This window comes from Rousettus aegyptiacus, unplaced genomic scaffold (assembly GCF_014176215.1).
Source record: "Rousettus aegyptiacus isolate mRouAeg1 unplaced genomic scaffold, mRouAeg1.p scaffold_m13_p_12, whole genome shotgun sequence".
Classification (NCBI taxonomy): Eukaryota; Metazoa; Chordata; class Mammalia; order Chiroptera; family Pteropodidae; genus Rousettus; species Rousettus aegyptiacus.
In genome coordinates, this window is record NW_023416287.1 from 86,534,489 (window position 1) to 86,554,095 (window position 19,607).

Below are 19,607 nucleotides of genomic sequence, written 5' to 3' on the forward strand. Positions count from 1 at the left end.
ACTGATGCACTAGTTCATTCTGGGCTTGGAATTCTGTGAGCTCGACCTCAGAGACGTAAGCCTCACAGGGAGTTCTTGGACCCAAAGAAGTATGTATAATCCGGGTGTTTCAAGGAGGGCCGTAGAAACAGTTCCCTCTTCTATGAGACTTGGCAACTCCTTATCGCACTGGGTCACCACTTGGGATAGTTTCTAAAAGAGTGTGTAGGGCGTTAAGGTGGCCCGAATCAGCACAGGTTTAACCAGAGTAGCTCTCGGTCTCTCCAGAGAGCAGATTCAATCTTTCTCTTTGTGTTTTCATGTTGTTTTCTCCCTCTAAACCCAGAAAAGTGATATTTACGGTCGAGCCTTTCTCGAGAAGCTTACAGGGTGTAGCAAATGGAGCTGTCCACGGGTTGGGCTTGTCCTGCTCTGCCGGCTCCCTTTCTTTGCCTTTTGATAAGTAGGAACATCATTTCCGTAAGATGTTGTTTTGTTTCTTAAAGAGCAGTGAGAATAACATACATCTTTTGGAGATTTTCTAACAGTTAGGTAGAGGAAAAACTCAGAGAGCCTTGAGGTCCCCAGGCTGAATGCATTATATAATTACATAGTGTGGTTGCAGAATGCAGGCTTTATACTGGTCAGGGGTGCCGTTGGTATGTATTTTGTATAAATAGAACGAGCTTAGAGGAACTTTAGCCATCACCTCCTCTAATGCTCTTATTTTGCAGAGGAAGAAAATGCTCGATTCGGTGATGTTACGAAACTGAAGTCAGTGAGGCTAAGTGTCCAAATTGCCATGCTTTGTCTCATCCGGCTTCTCTCCTTCCTCCAGACCACGAAGAACTTCCCACCCTTGAGCGCTGGAACACAGAATGACCCTCACCCTGAGAATCAGCTGACCTCGGGGATCTTCAGGTCTCAGCACCAACCCATCCCACCCCCAGCCTGTTCTCTCTGCCGTGTTTACTCCTTCTTGTAAAAGTCCCTTCCTGCCCGACCTTCAACACGCATGCGGACCTCACAGTAGGAATGTTCCTCCCGGGGTAGTACTCTCTCTCTCTCTCCTTGAATACTATGCTATTGGGATGGCCCCCTCCCCTAACGCACTGTCCTCCCTTCCCCTACTGCAAGAGCCTTTTCAAATAAGCTCTCTCCTTCCCTGAATCCAGGTTTGTTTGCACTTTGCCATTTCCCCTTAACATCTATTGTCTGCCATATTCCAGACACAGTTCAACCACTATTTCTGCACTGTTCATTTTATGCTTATAATTTATGTATTTTTTCTGTCTTTCACCAGTCTAGATCTTATTTCCCCAAATATAAAACAAAATTACTCAAACGAGACCCTTCTTTATGTATATTTTTATTTTTTCCTTCATGCACAGGACTACACTTTGTATAATATAGGGGCTAAATAAATATACGGTGTTTCAGAATTGTTTTATTTGCTTTTCTTTACATAATTAAAATTACATAAAGAAAAGCAAATAAAACAATTATTGAACACCGTACATTGGTATGTACAGCATGTATTTAATGAATATTGTTTTTGTGCAAATATAGAAAAAAATGAATCATGAAGAATGCATGGTTTAGCTAAGGAACTTAGAATTTTTGTCAGACAATTAATAAACAATAGTAGAGAATATATATAATAACTCCAATAGAGCACAGAGAAAGGTGTAGCCTCTTGTAGGTAAAGAACTCCTAGAAGAGAACAGATTTTTCAGTAAAAACTGAGTGAAACTACGAGTGAGAATAGAAGGGATCAGGGACCTTCTCAGCGGGCAAAATAACTGAGTAAAGTCTGGAGTTGGCGCAGCCGGTGGGTAATCACTTAGGAAGTGTTTAGATAGAAATTCTGAGAGTTTCGTGAATCTGAGATTGGAGAAGGGTTTAATTTTTTCACTTAGCGTCTTTAAAACTAATTTACTGATTCACTGAAATTAATCATAATTATATCCAATTAATTACATATTGAGTTTTACTGGGCTGAACATAATAGGGATTAAAAAGATGAGATGAAATGGATACAGGTCCTTTTTACTACATGTGATATGGTAAGAAATGCTAGGAGTCCAGTCGTTATCCACTTTCTGCTTTATTGACACAAAATTCATCAACAGTACTTCTTTACATTTCCATTTTAATTGAAAATTGCTATGACATGTTTCCCCGGAGTGAATGGATGGAAGAAGTACCTCTCCCGTGAGCTTTTCCCAACACGCTTTCTCTGTGTCTCCTTTTAAAATGCTGAGATGCGTTTTCTTAAACCTCTTTGACAATAGGTAAGAAACTGAAACTCTTCTGGATTGTTTTACCTCAAAGATTGATCTACTACTCATCTTTTCTTTCTTTCTTTTTTTTTTAACCTATGGCTGTTTTTTTTTTTTTTTATCTCTTATGAACAGTCTTGGGACACAATTTTTCTGTTGCTTTTGAGTACGCAGTCTGTCAGGTCGATACTAAAATTGACAGTTATGGCCCTTTTCCGTGTGCATGGAAATAACTAAAATATGGAGGAAAAAAATAGCCACCATAACAAAATGCATAAAAAATAAGCTTTGGGCACTAAATATTTTTATGTGTTTCCTTCCCATTTTTTGAGAAGCAGTTATAGCTAATTATTTTTTCCTTCAAAATAAATCTGTGACTGTTAGAAGGGCCACCTTCCTACAAAGTGAGCAGGGGAAGGAGTAATGAGAACAGAGCTGTGGTGGGAGGTTTCCCAGAACTGAAACAGTCTCTCTCTAAGATGGCTTTGATTTTTTTTGTTAGTTTGAAGACATTTTAAGTCTCAATGATAGTTAAATTTAGAGAGACACTCTGCTTGACTGACACACCAAGTCTTTATTTCTTTTTTTTTTTTAGGCGAGGCAAACTTTGGTTGACCTCACATTGCAAGAACCTTGTCAGCTTACAATCATACACACACACACACACACACACACACACACACACACATATAAAATTATTTATTTTATTTAAATTCTTTACACCTACAGCACCTGGTCTTCCTAGGTGGTCTCCCATTCAAGTACTAACCAGACCCGACCCTGCTTAGTTTCCAAGATCAGATAGGACTGGGCTTGTTCAGGGTGGCATGGCCGTAGACTCATATCTTTCTATTAACTGCTGAAGCTAGTTCAGATGAATTATCTAAGATCCTTGTGGGAATTGCACACGGTGATAAACTGAACGTTCACTCTGAGCAGGGTATTCTTTTTGGCTCCGTAGAGTTTGGAGAAGGATTCCTGCTTAACGCATTAGACGTTGAGATGATTGAGAATAATGCTTGTTTCCGCATTAACTTTCTTAGTGCATCTGCGAGATGTCTGGAGGACATTTGAGGTGCTCGAGGAGAGCCAAAGCACAATTTCGTTTTGTTTTATTCTATGTAGGGAAATTGTAGTCTCTTTAATCCTTCATTATTCAGATTCTAGAGATAAAGGCATGAATGATAGCAATTTAGTTATCACGTTCTATTTCCAGCAGAATCATTTGTAGTCTAGCTCAAAATATCTATCTTCTTAATTTTAACTGGTTTTGCCAGTTGCCAGTTAAACCAGATTGCAAGTGAAAATGAATATCATCAACACACTTAAATATTTCCGTGCGCCATACAAAGCAGACTGTAGATGATTACAGACTACTGGAAAATGTGTTTCCACAGAAACTTTCTTAGAAACTGCTCAGAGTGTGTTAGACTTAAAAATCACTCATAGATGTGTGCTCAACATTTTAGTAAATTTTTGAAAAATTTCTTCTACATTAAAAGTCTATTATATTTAGGCTGGTGAAACTGCTCTGTATGATACTGCAGTGGAGGCTGCATGTCATTTTATGTTTGTCCGCACCCACTGAGTGTGCACCGCCATTCACTATAGACTCTGGGCGATGATGACATGCCAGCGTCTCCCGATGTGGCTAGTGGGGGAGTCGGTGCACGTTGGGGGCAAGTGTTAGACAGGAAATCTCTGTATCTTCCTGTCGATTTTGCTGTGACATACAACTGCTCAAAAAGATGAAGTCTGTTAAAATAATAAAAAAAAATATGTCAAAGAGAGACTAATATTCTCTAAGGCAATGATTCCTCTGTTCTACTGTAGTTTAAATAGGGTACATGGAACATTCGTGTTGCACACAGATAACTCTGAGTAGCTGTGTGCGATAACTTTAAACACTTCGAATTACTAACCATTCACCATGACGCTGCTGATGACACCTGCTTGGTCTCCCTAAGCACATGCCTAAGTTTACCCCTTCATTACTTTTTTCCTGGATTGTCACTATTGCCCAATAGGCCCCTCTCTTTCCACTAGCTCCCTCATGTCGAACTTAGAATGGTCTCTGTAAAATGGTTCTAAGGACACACTTCCTTTTTAGAGCTCTCCAAGACTCACGAACTGCAGAAACAAGTCAGGCCACGCGGGCCGTGCCTAGGTGTCCGGTACCACAAGTCTCTCTCAAAGTGCCTCATCTTTGGATCACCCTCCACCCCTTTCTCTCCTAACAAATTTGCACACCAGCTACACCTTAATACATATTGCAGATGCTGGCGTCACCCCCAGCTTTATCCTTTTGCTCATCTTGTTCTTTTTTCCAGAATGCTCTTTTTACCCACATTCCTGTTTTATTATTCAGTGTCCTCGTAAATGATACCCATTCCAAAAAGCCTTCTCAGACATCTCCCTTACCCCATTATCCCTCCCAACCCATGCCAGATTAGCCTTGACGCTGTACTTCTCCAAGAATGACATTTACTCTCTGCACAGTGTGGCTCCCCACTGATCAGAACCCATCAGCTGATGAACATCCAGCACGTTCTGACTGATGGCCAGCCTGCAGTCTTTAGATCTCTCAGTTGGTTTTTCTCAACTTCTAGGAAGAGTTCACAGACTTCTCTCTAAATAATACACTCCTCCTTTGTGGTGCCGTAGGACTTGTGTGTGTCTCCATCATCGAGCTAATCACATTGTTGTAGAATCAAACTCTGCTTTGATTTGCATGCTCTGTCAGGGAGCATGTCTGGCATACGTAGATGTTCAGTGAAATCTTTCTGGTTGAACTCATTGAATTAAAAAAAAAATGAATGGAGGCCAAAGACCAATTTTAATTATCTTCCCATAATAACTGTTTATAGTAACTACATCCATAAAGTGCTTGAAAACATGTGTCGAATGAAACCAGAGCACTTGTTCTCCAATAAAATCTTAAAATTAATCATTTAATAATATCAATGATGATGATAATGATGATGGTGATAATGATGATACTTTCAAAGAATTATGCTGGAGCACTCACTCTGTGACTGGCACTGTGTCAAGTTCTTTATAAGTGCTTATTTAATCCTCACATCTACCCTTTGAGGTGGTTCTATCATTTTTCCTGACTCGTAGGTGAGAACTGAAGCCCAGAGAGATTAAGTAAATTGTCTGAATCCAGGCACCTTGTCAGTGCCTGGCCAGGCTTTTATCCTGGCCAGGCAATTTGACTCCAAATCCATTGTTCCCTTTCTCGGAACTTATTCTTGATGAAAGCACGTTTCATTCTAATAAACCTATGATATATATGCATTGCTTTCTCTTCCCAATCACCTGTCCTTTTCATTAACCACTGGTACTTTGGCTCTGCCCCCATTTCCCTGTAGAACGATTTCAATCAAAAGCTTGTAAATAAACCTTCGCATCAACACTCATCACTGAAATCCTCTAAGACCCACAATGTTGCCTACTTGTTTAACTACTTCTTTCCTGCCTTCCATGAAATAACGCTTTCTTATCTCTGTATCTGTGTTGGCCCCTTCATGGTTTCCCAGCCAAAGATGACTCCCAAAAGTCTGTGCCTCTTTCCACCTTCCCTGGGCCTCTCAGCTTCTCAGTGGCCTCTTTATTCCTTAGATATTTGCCACCACCAATACTCCAGTACCTTTTCCTCTCATTCTAATTTCTCACCCACATGTCAGTTCAAAGTCTCCAAAATAGATGTTGGCTTTCCTTTCATCATTTAAAGAAAAAAAGCACGTAAAGAATGAGTATCTCTCCTATCTTTAGTCATATTCTCAAATATCGATCCCTTCGATTCTATTAGTAACACGACCGGCCAGTCCAGAGTCCCAGTTTACATGGGGGTTCCATTTCCCATTGTTGCTGAATGGAAACTAGCCTGGTTTCGGACATCATCCTTGAAAATGTGGTTTATGTTTGTTCTCTTAAGAGATAGGCTAGCAAGAGGGTACCTGTTTCCAGCCTATGGATGAGTCCCCAGCGCCTGAAAGTAACCAACATCTTATAAAGTCTCTTGGAAGGCAACCCAATGACCCAAGCTCTTCATAAACTTCTACATGGTATGTGGGGCTCTTATTATTAGTAACCCGTGTTTAAGCTTGTGTGTCTCTGCATTTCTGTCTCCATTCAACCTCGATATCCTCAAATAATAGGGGTGCATTTCTCTTGTGGGTTACTCTCCTCCCTGAATTTGATTCTCACATAGAGTGCCCAGAACATGCTAAGAGTGGGAAATTTGGGGTTTTGCTAACTACGTGAATTTGAGGAGGAAGGAAGTGGAGTTCAGTTTCACGTGCTGAACTTGGTTACTCTAGTAAGAAATGTGCTTTGCATCTTCTTTTGGGTTGTTCTTTTTTAAACCTGCTGTCAATGACATCCAATGTCACTGCCTGATACTAATGTAAAGTGTCAGGTTAAATCACATAGTAGTGTCTAATTGTTTTGCAAATGAACCACCCTAGTCACTTACATTCAATGAAGTTCGACTTTATTAAGATTTCAATAGAAAACGTGATTCTCTGGAAGAATAATTTTTTCAAGTTTTCCGAGATACTTGGGCAACACAGAAAGCATCTAGCTATTCATCAGCTTGGCTCATTGTGACCTAAATGAGGAGAATGGAAAAGACATATATTCTTAGACTGTGACACAGGAAACCTGCCATCTGTCACCTCTCACCTCAGGGTCAGGATCTTGAGTTGGTCTCTAACATAAACTGAAAAAAAAAAAAAGTCAGTGACCTTTTTCCTACTGCAAAATGTTATTTTATTTAAAGTTTTACAATCACAGCCTTGGATAGGGGTGTTCAAAATGAGTGGCAGCTGTGTGTGATGATTTACCTGGGAGCCCTGAAATGAGAATCACAGCCGGCCATCGCCTTAACATCATTGAAGCTGCAGAACTTAGGGGCAATTTTTTGAATTTATGATTTATTTTCTCTTATGGTGGCAGGTTATGCTTTGTATTTCACTCTGGACTTGCACACAGACCTGTGTGTGCAGGTATGACTGTACCAATTGTTAAAATATTGAAAAACTTCTATACCCGTTGATAAATAATCACTGTGCTCAGCCCTCTGAAAAACCTCCTTCCAATCAAAGACCTTCCCTCAGGACTCCAAGACTTTCTCACAATTCAGCAAATAAAGGAAATAACCCTGACACAGCAGGAGTCTTTTTGGCTATGTGCCAACACCAAGGCCTGTGCCATTCTGTTGATAAATAGTTTAAATATTGCTCCTGCAATGAGAAGTGGAGAACTTGAGTGAGTTGACTTTTATAAAGCATCAGTTTAAGAAATACCCTTCTCGTAGACAATGCTTTGGATCTTTGTCAAAACAGGAGTGGAAGATAGCATCTCTTAGGAGTCAATTGTCTCTCATTACAGTATTCATGTGTTAAATTTCTTAATTTCTTTGAGAGCAGCCTTTTTCCTGGGAATGTAATTTGCTTCTCGAGACAATCTCGTGTTTCTTTTAATCAGGCAGAAGGAATGAATACATTACAATGTGGTTCCTCTCTGATTGTCTCTTAGGAATTCCAGAATGAAAATTAATGCTCGGCTGAATAATAAAACGATATGAGCTACTTAGTTTATCTCTCTTTCCTCCTAAATGGTTGATTTACTAATTTAAATTTTTAAATTTTAATGTGATTTAATGTTAGAAGCTGCATCAACAAAAATCGATAGGGGGTGTAGGTGGTAAGAAAACAGAACCTAAATAAAGCATGCTCTGCGTGCTGAATGCTTTGGGGAGCATGAGCCGCAGGATCCCACTGCCCCTCAATGTATTCTCAAGCATCCTCCCCTGAGATTTGTGTATCCTTAGAGTTGACTTAACTGGAAATGGGGAAAGGAAATCTTCAAATTATCCAATATATTATTATTATTTTACGTTTTGCTTTATGCACGGAATTACTCTATTTGTGCAGATCCAGCTCTCGATATTTGCTTAGTTTGTGGACAATTATAATCTTTTAAATTGCTTCCTTTTCTTCCCTTCCTTGTAGCCATTTCACACGAGCATGTCTATTTTGTAGAATTAATGAAGGCAGAAAGAAGTTAAGTTCAAAGTAGTCATTTTTGCTAAAGGTAATTTATAACAAGTCTAAGAAAAAGTGGTGTTATATATTGAGGAGACCAATTAGAGTGAATACGGGTTTTATATTTTCTGTGCATGTCGTTTTTGAGAATGTTCTTTTTTTTTTTTTTTTTAATTACATATGCCCTGGATGTTAGTCCAAAATGAAAACAAACTCTCTTTAAATACTTTGTATTTATTTTCAATAGTCTGTGCATTCCATAAATTTAGAGACAATATACTTTTAGTCTTTTTGATTCCTGTTTTTTGTTCAAGGCTATATACTCAAGGAATATTTATCAATTTTTAAAATTATAAGTATGCATTGTGTGTTTGGCTACTTCAGTGGGGAACAATGAAGTCTCTTTCCTCCCATAATTTCTATAAGTTTTAAGTCTCTTAAAGTTCTGCCATCTGCCGATCAAATAAATAATTATTACCATCCACCTTACCTTTTCAGTTACCCAGTCAATAATACATAACTTCCTGTGTGCCAAACATAAATAAATAAGGCATTTTTCGTCCAATAAATTTGTTTACTTTCTGCATTAGAAGATAAGGATTTACAAGTAAATATTTTTTCTACCTAGTGTAGTAAACTAAAATAGAAGTTTGAAAAAGTGTGATGGGAACAGAGAGGCGGGATTGACTCTGCCCTCAGAAATTTAGGGAAATCTTCACAAAGGTGTTGGTATTTGTGCTGTAATTCTAAGTAATAATATGCGTTTCCAGAATAAAAGGAATGAGAGCAGAGGATGGCATTCCAGATGGAGTGAATGCCTTGTTTCATAATCTGATTTATTCGAGAAACATCGACGTGCTCAAGTTGCACGGTGGGGGAGAGGCGGCGGGAGAACCTGGAGAGGAAGCGAAGTGCGATTGTGAAGGACCTTCCGTACCATGCCGTCGCTGTCCCTTTCAGAAGCAATAACAAAAATACGACTGGCTGCCCTGCATAGCGGAAACTTGTTTTTCATAGCTCTGGACACCGAAAGCCAGGCCAGGCTGCTGGTGTGGTCGGATGCTTGATGAGAGTCTTCTTTCCAGGTCATAGGAGGCTGTCTACTAGCTGTGTCCTCACACAGGGATGAGAGACAGGGAGAAAGAAAGCTCTCTCTGCCATCGTGAAAGGTCTGCTCTCCTCACCTTATTGGCCCCGCCTCAATTTGCCCACATCTCCAAACCTTTGGGGGTTAGGATTTCGACATATGAATTTGGGAGGAGACGGGGATACAAACATGCGGTCCGGAACACATGCTAAAGAACTTGGGTTTTAGTTAATAGGTAAAGAGGTGATTGGCCAAGCATCTAAGTCACAGCTATTGCCTTATCGGTAATATATATATAGACCAAGGACAAGGGAGCGGGGAAAAATCCCTTAGATTTTTGCTTGTAATGTATTTAGCTCTACTGTGCTATCTTATTATGGAAAAAGCATGCTGCGAAAATATAAGAATTTATAACTAATAAAATAGAAATAATATGTTCTTCAACTCATATGTGTGACTGAAAGGGTTCCTCTTTAAACAGCTCCAGATAATAATATCCATGACTAAACATTGGGAACAATGTGCTTTTATTCAAAAAATATGGTAGTGATTCCTTTATCATTTTAAATATAATGGAAACCTTGACCTCTATACTATGCCACAAATTTAACTTACACCTAAAAAGTATTCATGCTAGGCTTATGTGACATCTGCTGAGAAATCTAAATTACCCATTGACGAAGATCATTCAGATAGAAAAGGCTAAATCTATGTAGAAAAATTGAAAGGAACTAAATTGGGCAGCTGTAGGGGAGAGATGATAAATCATCCATTTATGTCAGAGGAAAGTGCTTGCTTTTGTATTGTTGGTATGTCATGTGGTTCAGGTTTGAAATACAAAGCTAATAATTTTTCTTTATATATAGCATCCGTCCATGAAGGGCTCAAACAGCATTTATATAATGGTTTCTCACAATATTTCAGTGGAATAAGGGATAACCGATGATTGTAACTTGTAGATCAGGCGATGGCAGCGATTGCTGGGAAAGTACTAGAAAGATTGTAGCATCAACTTTTTGGGGGGCATTTGGTACAACAAGCAGGCCAGACCGGAGAAGAAGGTTACGGTCGGTGGCTGAATTGCAGAAGGCAACGTCCTGTGTGCAGGTAGCTACAGAAGTGCCATCAGAGTCGGGATTGGTAATGCCAAGATGGCTGGCGTTTCTGTCCTATTTGAAATAAAAAAAACATGAGGCAAAGACGTATCTACCCCAAACTGAAAAATTACTAATTTTCCTAGCCCGATGTTTGTCCAGTGGCTCCTTTGTGTTACTTATTATCCATTTTCTTACTTGTTGTATTTGCAAGAGTAAATATTTTTATCTTGTTTTATAATAAGGGGTAATGCCAATTTAAGTAAAATGTAAATTTATTAGCATAATAATCATATATGCCATATTCATTTAAATAGGGAAATGAAGGCAGTTGAGAGAGCGTCTTACGCTTTAGCTGATATGCTGTGGGAATTTCAATGTATTCAGACATAAAAAGCATTTTTTAAAATGATCTCTCCAAAAGAAAAATAGGCAGTCTTATTCTACAGCATCTGCGTGAACACAGTAATTAGCAGTAGATCTATTGATAGGAGATTAATAGATAATTCATCATTAACAGCTTGAGAATTATTTTCCTTCTCCCACGGTTCCTTGTGTCTATATGTGTGTTGGGATGGGATATATGTGCCTCATTATATTAATTATTTGCATGTACTAGTAATGATCTGTTTCAGGCACAGTGTTCAAATCTTTACGTGTGTCACTGCGTGTAAATCCAAGATGACTTTTTCTTATAATTGATATCATTGTTCCCACTTTACACAAGAAAAGCAAAACGAACATGAACCGTGGAGCTCCGTGACGTTAGCCATAGACCACACATCCACTGAGCCTGGCCCGCTGGGAATGAGTTTAGCCAGGTTTCCTGGTCCAGTGTGGCGCAGCCTAAACTTCTGGGGCTGGGACAGCCGAGAAGAGAGGGTCGTGAGTTCCTGCCACAGAGGAGGAGGCACTTGCTCTGGGCATGGCTGTGGTCGGAGGAGATGCTGAGGGGTCACTGAGGGGCTCTCTGGGCGGCATCTACCTACGTCTTCTGGGGGTGGCAGTGACCCAGCACCATACCACCCGCGGGATAAAGTCGGGAGGGATGGAGGCTCTGGCTATGTGGTCCACAGTGCCGAAGAGGACAGTGGAGACAGTTAACGAGGCCTCCGTGTGCTTCCAAGGATCACAAAGTGATGGAGGCACTGGAACTTCAGTCCCTATACTGCAGAGGCTCGGCCAGAGCTACTGTTGGTGTTGACACTTTGAGGTTATTACTTTGCTCATCGCTTGGAAAGTCTTGGGGAGCAGGCTAAGAAAATGTAATTGAATTTCTAGGACAGCGGGGCCCCGGTGTTTTTGGCACCAGGGACCAGCGCTCCTATGAGTGTGTAATACCTGCTGATCCGAGGTGGAGCCGAGGCGGTGATGCTGGTGCTGGGGAGCGGCTGCGAATACAGATGAAGCTTTGCTGGCTCTCTGGCCGCTCGCCTCCTGCTGTGTGGCCCGGTTCTTAACAGGCCACCGGCCAGCGTCGTCGATTAACTTTGCTAGCTGTGTGCTACCGCAGTCAATGTAAGGGACCAATCTGAGCGGATATACAGATTGGGAAGGAATAAGTTACCGTGTCGACTTTACTTCTTGTGAATCACAAGGACCCAGACCAGAGGTGGATAAAGGGCAGCCAGATGCGAACGATGTTTGAAGTTCCGAACAAATTTTAAATTTTTGGAGCCGAGAGAAAGAAAAGATACCCCGCGCTCCTCTTGATTTCCTCTTCCCCCTCTTCACTCCATCTTAATCCTGAGTCTAAAACATGAGTCGCAGGTGACTCCTGATTAAGTCACCTACAGAACACAGTTCCAACTGTCCAAGAGGTCACGGACGGGTAAGGTCTCGGGTCCTGGTTCCTTTTCTCATTTCTGTCCTGATCTCTGGCCAAAGACCATGAGTTGCCTAAATGGACGTCTTTTGCTTTTTAATGTCACATGTCTGTCTCAGGCTGGTTTCTCCAGGCAACAGTGCATTTCCCTCTTTATAGCCCATAGTTAAAATTCTCTCCACCCCTCGTGGGCAGCTTAAATTCTACCTTCTCTGAGAAGCCGTTCTCGAACTTCTTATTTTCTCTAAGAAAAAAAAGATTTTTAACATCTCGTTCTCATGGTTTCTAACGTCATATTTCAAAATGCAAGTCTATTCTTGTTCTTTCCTGGCTTAAAACATTCACTGGTTCCCCTGTTTCTAGAGGGGAAAGTAGAGCTTTACTCCATATGAAAATCAACCTCATATAAAATAGTACCTACCTGAATAATATAACATTTATCAGAATATTTTTAAAAAATAAATATTTGTGTAATAAATATTTTATTGAGGGGAGACACTGAAATGTAGTTTTAAAGGAATTAAACGGTTGAAGTTTCAGATAAAAAACTTTTTAAATTTATTTGGAACCATATTAGAGTCTTAAAGAATATGAAAGATAATTTCAATAAAAATTTATTAGGCATTCTGTGACTCTGTAAGAAAAGCACATGGTATCACCTCAAATCGCCAAGGCGAATCTAACGATTTTAGGGCAGTCCATATAGAAAATCTGGAACAGTGGGAGATCATGGAGGCTGTCGACAGCTGGTGAGTGCAAGCAGAGGAAGAAAAAAATAAATTCCTTCTTAGCAACAACACAGCAGGTGAATTAGAACTTCAAAATGTTATCTAGTTTTTTTAAAAAATACAATCAACACGTTTTCTTGAGCTGATCAAGATCTGTTTGTCCCTTATTCAGAAAAGGTAACTTCCCTGCTTCTCTAGCTTGAGTAAGAGTTGTTTTGTTTTGTTTTGTTTTCCCTAACGTGATGGCAGGAAACACCAGCCCAGCCCGGACGCTGATGTGTTCCGCACACAATCCTGTTTCTCTCGCAGAGCTGTTTCTCTGCGAAATGACTCTTCCTCATTTATGTGAATTGGTTTTAAATGAGAATGTTTAACTAAAAGATTTGATTTGAGCATCATGACAGCCGTTATCAATACGGGTGCCAGGCCATGCCATCTTCTTTCCTCTAATTTGTTTATTTTCCAGATCTATCATCGCCTTTTTTAATATCTTCCTGAAAGGAAAATGTGTGTTTGAAGTTTTCGTGAAAACTTTTTGGCCGAGAATGAGGGTAAAGTGAAACAAGCCTTGAACTATAGGTTACGAGGTGTACGTTCAGAGTCCGGCTTTTTCAACATTAATTGGAATGTTAGGCGGGCTTAACTTCCTGGGCCTGTTACCCCACTTGTCATTGACGAGTTAATCGATAATGTCTGTATTAATTTTCCAGGGCTAAGTACAACAGATTATGTGACCTAAACAACCAAAATTTATTTTCTCACAGTCCTGGAGGCCGTGAATCTGAAATCAAGGGGTCGTCAGGTTGGTTGCCTCTGAGGCTGCGAGGAAGGATGTGTTCTAGTCTCTCTCCGGCCTGCAGATGCCTATCTTCTCCCTGGGTCCCGCCACACTTTCTTCCCTCTCTGTGTGTCTGTCTCTGTGTCCAAAATTCCCTTTTATAAGGACACCGGTCACATTGGATTAGGGACCTGCCAAAGGACCTTCCTTTAACTTGATCGCTTCTGTAAAAACCCTTATCTTCAACGAGGGACACAGATGGAGGCAGTGGGAATTAGGACTCCAACATATATACATATATTTTTTCCGGTGGGTCGAGGGACTGAATTCAACCCATAACAATGTCCAAATTCTTTCTTTTCAGCTTTAACATTTTGTCAAGGCCATATAAGCACTAGCCTGGTCCTCCTTACGTTGTTTCATGGGATAAACGTGAATGCACCTGGTGCTGGTTCAGTGGAAGGGATTTGTTAGTTCGCAGAATCCAGAGAATGCCAACCAACAGAGACGCGGCTCAGGCCCCGACGTGTTGGCAGGATTCTCCCTCCATTTGTTCAGCTCTGCTTTCTATTAGCTTTATTTTTCCTCTTTACATATTGACTTCTCGCGAAACTGGAAACTTGACTGCTGGCATCTTACAAGTCTTCCAAGTTGGGACTGGGGACGGAAGGGTGTTGATGACTATCATCCTCAGACTTTGAACAATCACGGGGCAGGCATCTGAGGGCCCAGCTCAGGTCAAGTTCGTACCCCAGGGTGTTTCCCTTGTGGCTCCACCCACAGAGTTAGGTGGAAAGGGGCAGACATCGCCACCCTCCCCCCAGGAGAGTGGTGGTTCATGGGGGAGGTGTTTCCGCAGGATTTACTACAAAGATGCTATTTAGGAATGTGTGTAAGAAAATAACGTTTTGGCATTTTAAACCATCCGGTTCATGGTTATTTGTGAGAACAGCCCTAGGAACCACCACGGACAATACGCTTCTGAGCAGAAAGCTTTGCCCACAGATATAACTCCGCGGAGCCTTGTGACTTGTTTTAGAAGCAAGAGTCAAACCATTTGAACAATTAAAATCCAGAACTGACATTCCGAGGTGGAAGTTCGTGAGGAGATTGTCCATTACGGTGTCTTCTTTGAGGTCCACTCATTTAGACTCCGGGAGCTCCCAGTTTATACCTCTGCGTTGTCGGATATCCTGAATGGTCAAGACTGAAACCAAATATACATTGTTTAGAGAGGAAAACCTATCTTAAATGTTGCATTTAATAAGAAAAATTTCTCTGAGACTTCAACCTAAGTCATTAAAACACACAATAAAAAGCACCAATAAACAACACAAACCACTCATTTTTCACCTATCTATACCCTCTCTTATTTTATCTTTTTTTTCTATAGCTCTTTGCATTTTCTTAATTCCAGAGTATTGGCTGATTTGGATGGGAAATAACAATTTCCTCTACTGAAAAATTTCAGATTGCTTTTCTAAATGTCACTGGTATTGGGCTTTCCCTGGGGGGAAAAAATGCTGTCAGGGAGGCAGTTTGCAGATCAAGTAGATAAGCAGAGCCCTGGATGCTATTATTAGTGATGGAGAAGGCAGTGAGTCTCCTGCTTACGTAAGTGACTTGGTAGCATTCTGGGAGCGAGGGGAGAAATGAGACCCAGATCAGTAAAGAAGATCTGGGCTGTTTTCTCATTATCTCTGTTTTCTACCTAAAATGAAAATAAAATAAAATAATAACACAAAACAAAACAAAGAACTAGTCCAGGATTGTTCTCTAGTCTTTTTGTCCTCTTCCCGTCATTTGAATCCAATCCACCAAAACAATAATATTGTCTTTATTTAAAATGTTTCAAGGTTGATTATCACATCCTTTGTTCAATTCAGTGGACACAAGTGAGAAGCAAAAAGTCAGGCACCTTTGGAGGGAAATGTTATTTATATCACACCCAGCTTTTGCTGTGTTACAGTTTATAAAATTCACGACAGCCCTTTCTCAAGTTTCTGTGTATTTCTTCACAGTTCATAATAATCTGACTGCTAGTTTGTAATTTCTTTTCTAATTAGGATGTTGGCAAGTGGAAATGCAGAGCTGCTTTAAATCTAGTCCATTTTTTTTCCTTCCACCTTTTTCTTCATTTTTTCATTTGTCTATTTTTTCCTTCAGCAGTCGGTTTGGCACTTCTGTGGTTATATTGCCACCCTTGGCCATGGCATACTGAGGAGTTAATTTCTGGCAGACTCTTTCCGAACGCTTGTCAAGTTCCATTTCTCTCTCTCTCTGTGTTTTCTTAGTACGTAAAGCTCAACCATCACTTACTGTTTTTAGAAGATAATGTTGGTCGTGAGCCTGGAATGACTTGAATAAACTTGCAGTAAATGACCCTGTCCAAAGGCAGAGAACAGTACGCACGGGGCACAGGCGATAACCAGCGCGCCGCGACAGTATCAGTAAAAGCTGTCGGCTCCCCAGCAAAAACACCGAGAACCGCCACGGGCAACTCCTCATAATAGAACTTTTGCAGGAAGCAGTTTCTTTTCGGTGACATTGTCCTTAACAGCCTCCGAACATTCGCTGTCTGTGGGCACTCCGCCTCCAATCCGAAATTAAAATTCCACATCAGCAGACTGAAATATTTTTCAGCAAACCACTCAATTCTTAATCTCCTGAAAAATAAGGAGCCAAGTCTCCAGCTGGGATAGATTCGTAGCGGCAGCCTCCGAACAAGGTCGTCCTTCTGTTCTCGTTCCTCAAAGTCCCTACTGTGCTTGCGCACAGATTTGAGGACAAAATGACGCTCGGGGAGGGGTACATGGAAGTAAAGTCGTACGTGCAATCCGATTGCTTGAAAGGGCTCCTAGGTAAAGTCTGATAAAATTCCTAAGACAGCAGCTTCCTGGTTTGCCGTGAGACATGACACAATACTCCTAGGGGTTAGTTATTTTTAGGTGCAAGGTGGGAATGGTGCATTTGCCTCGTTTTCCAAAGCAGGCCGCCACTTTCTGGAGCATGCATAATTCTGATGCATCACCACGGTACAGCATCCCTGGACCTACAATGTTTCCGGTTGGCAAGTTAAAGAATCGCCCCTTTAGCAATAGAAAATAAGTGTGTGTTTTACTCTTGAAAGATCTGAATGGCCGGTAAATAAAATTAAACTCACTATCCAGTAAATAATGAAAGAGCATCATTACACAAAAATAAAGGAAGCAAGTGATCTGCGAAGCACAGACATAAAGTGTAGGTCTGTCCTCCGTACACTGTCCCTTTGCTGTGGGCAGGTGCAGGATGACTGCAAGCAGCTCCAGGTCTAGAGTCCTTTAACTTCCCAGAGACAAGCTCCATCGGGTCTTGAGGTGACCGTTTTAAGCACATGTTATATCATGTCCATTCTTTATTCCTAACTCTCGAGTGGCCTGCACCCCACTCAGGAGAAATGAAAATCTTTACGGTGGCCTTTACCTTGACCTAAAGGCTCCACGAGATCCAGCCCCCTCCTCCTCACTGTGGCAGCTGCACTGACCTCCATGTTTTTCTGTAAATACACAAAAATGTGCCTTTGAAACTGCGGTGCCCTCCCCTCAGAATGCCAGTCCCTCAGAAGCCACGCTGCCCTCTCTCTCACCTCCCGTGACTCTGTATCTACGAGGCCTTCTCCTATCCGATCTGAACCTCCACTCGGCCTCTACTCCCTTCGTCCTCTGTTATCTGTAGCTTTGTTCTCGCTCACGGTGGCTTCCAGCCTGGTATCGTCCATCCATGTGGGATTCCTCTCTGTCTCTCCAGCTAGAATGAAAGCTCCGCGGGCACAGAGGCTTCGTTTTGTTTACTGAACCCCAGTGCTTAGAACAGAGCCTGACAGATAATTGGCGTGAGAAGCGGGATTTTGGTGTTACTGCCATGGTTATATCATATGGAAAAAAGAGATTTTGCAGATTAAATTAAGGTTGCTCATCAACTGACCTGAAAATAGGAAGATTATCCTGGATTATCCAGGTGGAAAAAGTAGGTGAAGAGGAAAGAGAGAGAGAGAGAGAGAGAGAGAGAGAGAGAGAGAGAGAGAGAGAGAGAGAGATCTAACTAGGGAAGGAAGAGTCTCAATGTAGCTGGCAGGGGGCAGCAGCCAGGGCAGAAGGAAGCGTCTAGAAGCTGAGAATAGCCTTCAGTTGCCAGACAGCTGGGAATTGGGGACCTCAGTCCTACAGTCACAAAGGACTGAATTCTATCAACGACCTGAGTGAACAAGGGAAAACTTCTCCCCTAGAAGCTCCAGAATGGAACACAGCCCTGTGGACACCCTGATTTTGGCCTGTGAATCTCTAAGCAGAGACCCAGTGGAGCTCGCCAGACTCTTGACCTATGAAAACTATGAGGTAATAACTTTGTGTTGTTTTAAGCTGTTAAGTTTATGAATATTTTCAAAGCAGCATTGGGACATTAATATAATAGGCAGGTAGTACATATTTATCAGCTCGGTTGGTGATGTGAGATGGGCTAGCCTGGCCGGGGTGACATGGGCGCCTCTGACTCAGTCACAGGGGACAGGATAGTCTAATGGGTCAGGCCCGACTCAAATGTCTAATCCTGAAACCACTTGGATAGAAGGTTGGGAAGAAGTGATTTATTTTATTTATTTTTTAATTAATGAATTAAAAAGCCTTGGTTGACCTCACAGATTGCAAGGACTTTGTCATCTTACAATCCCTTACCTTTTATTTTTTACAGCTAATGCACCTGGTCTTCCTAGGTGGTCTCCCATCCAAGTACTAACCAGGCCCGACCCTGCTTAGCTTCTGAGATCAGATGGGGTCAGCCTCGTTCAGAGTGGCATGGCTGTAAACAAGGAGTGATTTCTTAACGCGCGCCCGGGGCACCTTTACAGAAGGGAAGAGGGTGAATGCTGGAAAAAAATTGACACATGATTCTCACAGGAGCGCCGGCATTCATCTTGGGAGCACACTGGCAGCCTGCTGAGTGCCTGGTGTCAAAATCTCCACCTGCCCTTTTTTTTAGGGCCTTAAGGTCAGAAAGCAGAACAGTTGACTTACAGAGAAGAACCTCCTGGAGAAGCCGGGGCAAAACTTCTCCAACGGGAGGCCTGAGCGGGGGTGGTGTGCATCCCATTCACCTCTGACCTAGGCCAGTATTCAGATATCTAGAGCCTGCCCAGGCCCGGTAAAGTCGAGTGTCTGTGCATGAGTCCCGAGCACCTATTGCTCCATAAGTGAATTTGATGCCAGTATTAATCTGGAGCAGGGGTTGGCAGACAAACTTTTTCTGTGAAGAGACAAATAATAAATATTTTAGGCTTTGTGGGCCATAGGGTCTCTGTAGCAAGAACGCAGGTCTACCGTGGTTATAGAGGGAAAGTAGTCATAGACAATTTGTATACAAATGGACATGGCTACACACCAATAAAGTTTTATTGACAAAAGCAGAAAGGAGTTTGGATTTGGCTCCTGGGCTGTAGTTTGCAACTCCTGGTCTGCAGCGTGGGGATCTGCACAGAGAGGAGGGCCTGGAGAGACAGCAGGATACCCAGGGAGGTCAGAGGTTGTCAAGAGGTATACCAGCACCTGATGGATGTGGCATGAAAGATAAACCCATAATTTGCTTAGAGAAAAGTACATGATAAAAAGCATATTTTTTAAACAAGACAGGTGTACCGTTTGCTTTCATGCACACATTAACATTACATTCCCTGTCCCCACTTGTCACGCATAGGCGGGAGTCAAAAAGAAAACAAACAAAACAAAACATTGTGTTTAAAAGTAAAAAAAA

The 19,607-nt window shown here is 41.5% G+C and overlaps 2 pseudogenes; both read right to left on the reverse strand.

The window, feature by feature from the left end:
* Nucleotides 1-2,981: 2,981 nt before the first annotated feature.
* Nucleotides 2,982-3,100, reverse strand: LOC118610203 (annotated as a pseudogene).
* A 15,449-nt stretch (nucleotides 3,101-18,549) lies between these two features.
* Nucleotides 18,550-18,667, reverse strand: LOC118610403 (annotated as a pseudogene).
* Nucleotides 18,668-19,607: the final 940 nt, after the last annotated feature.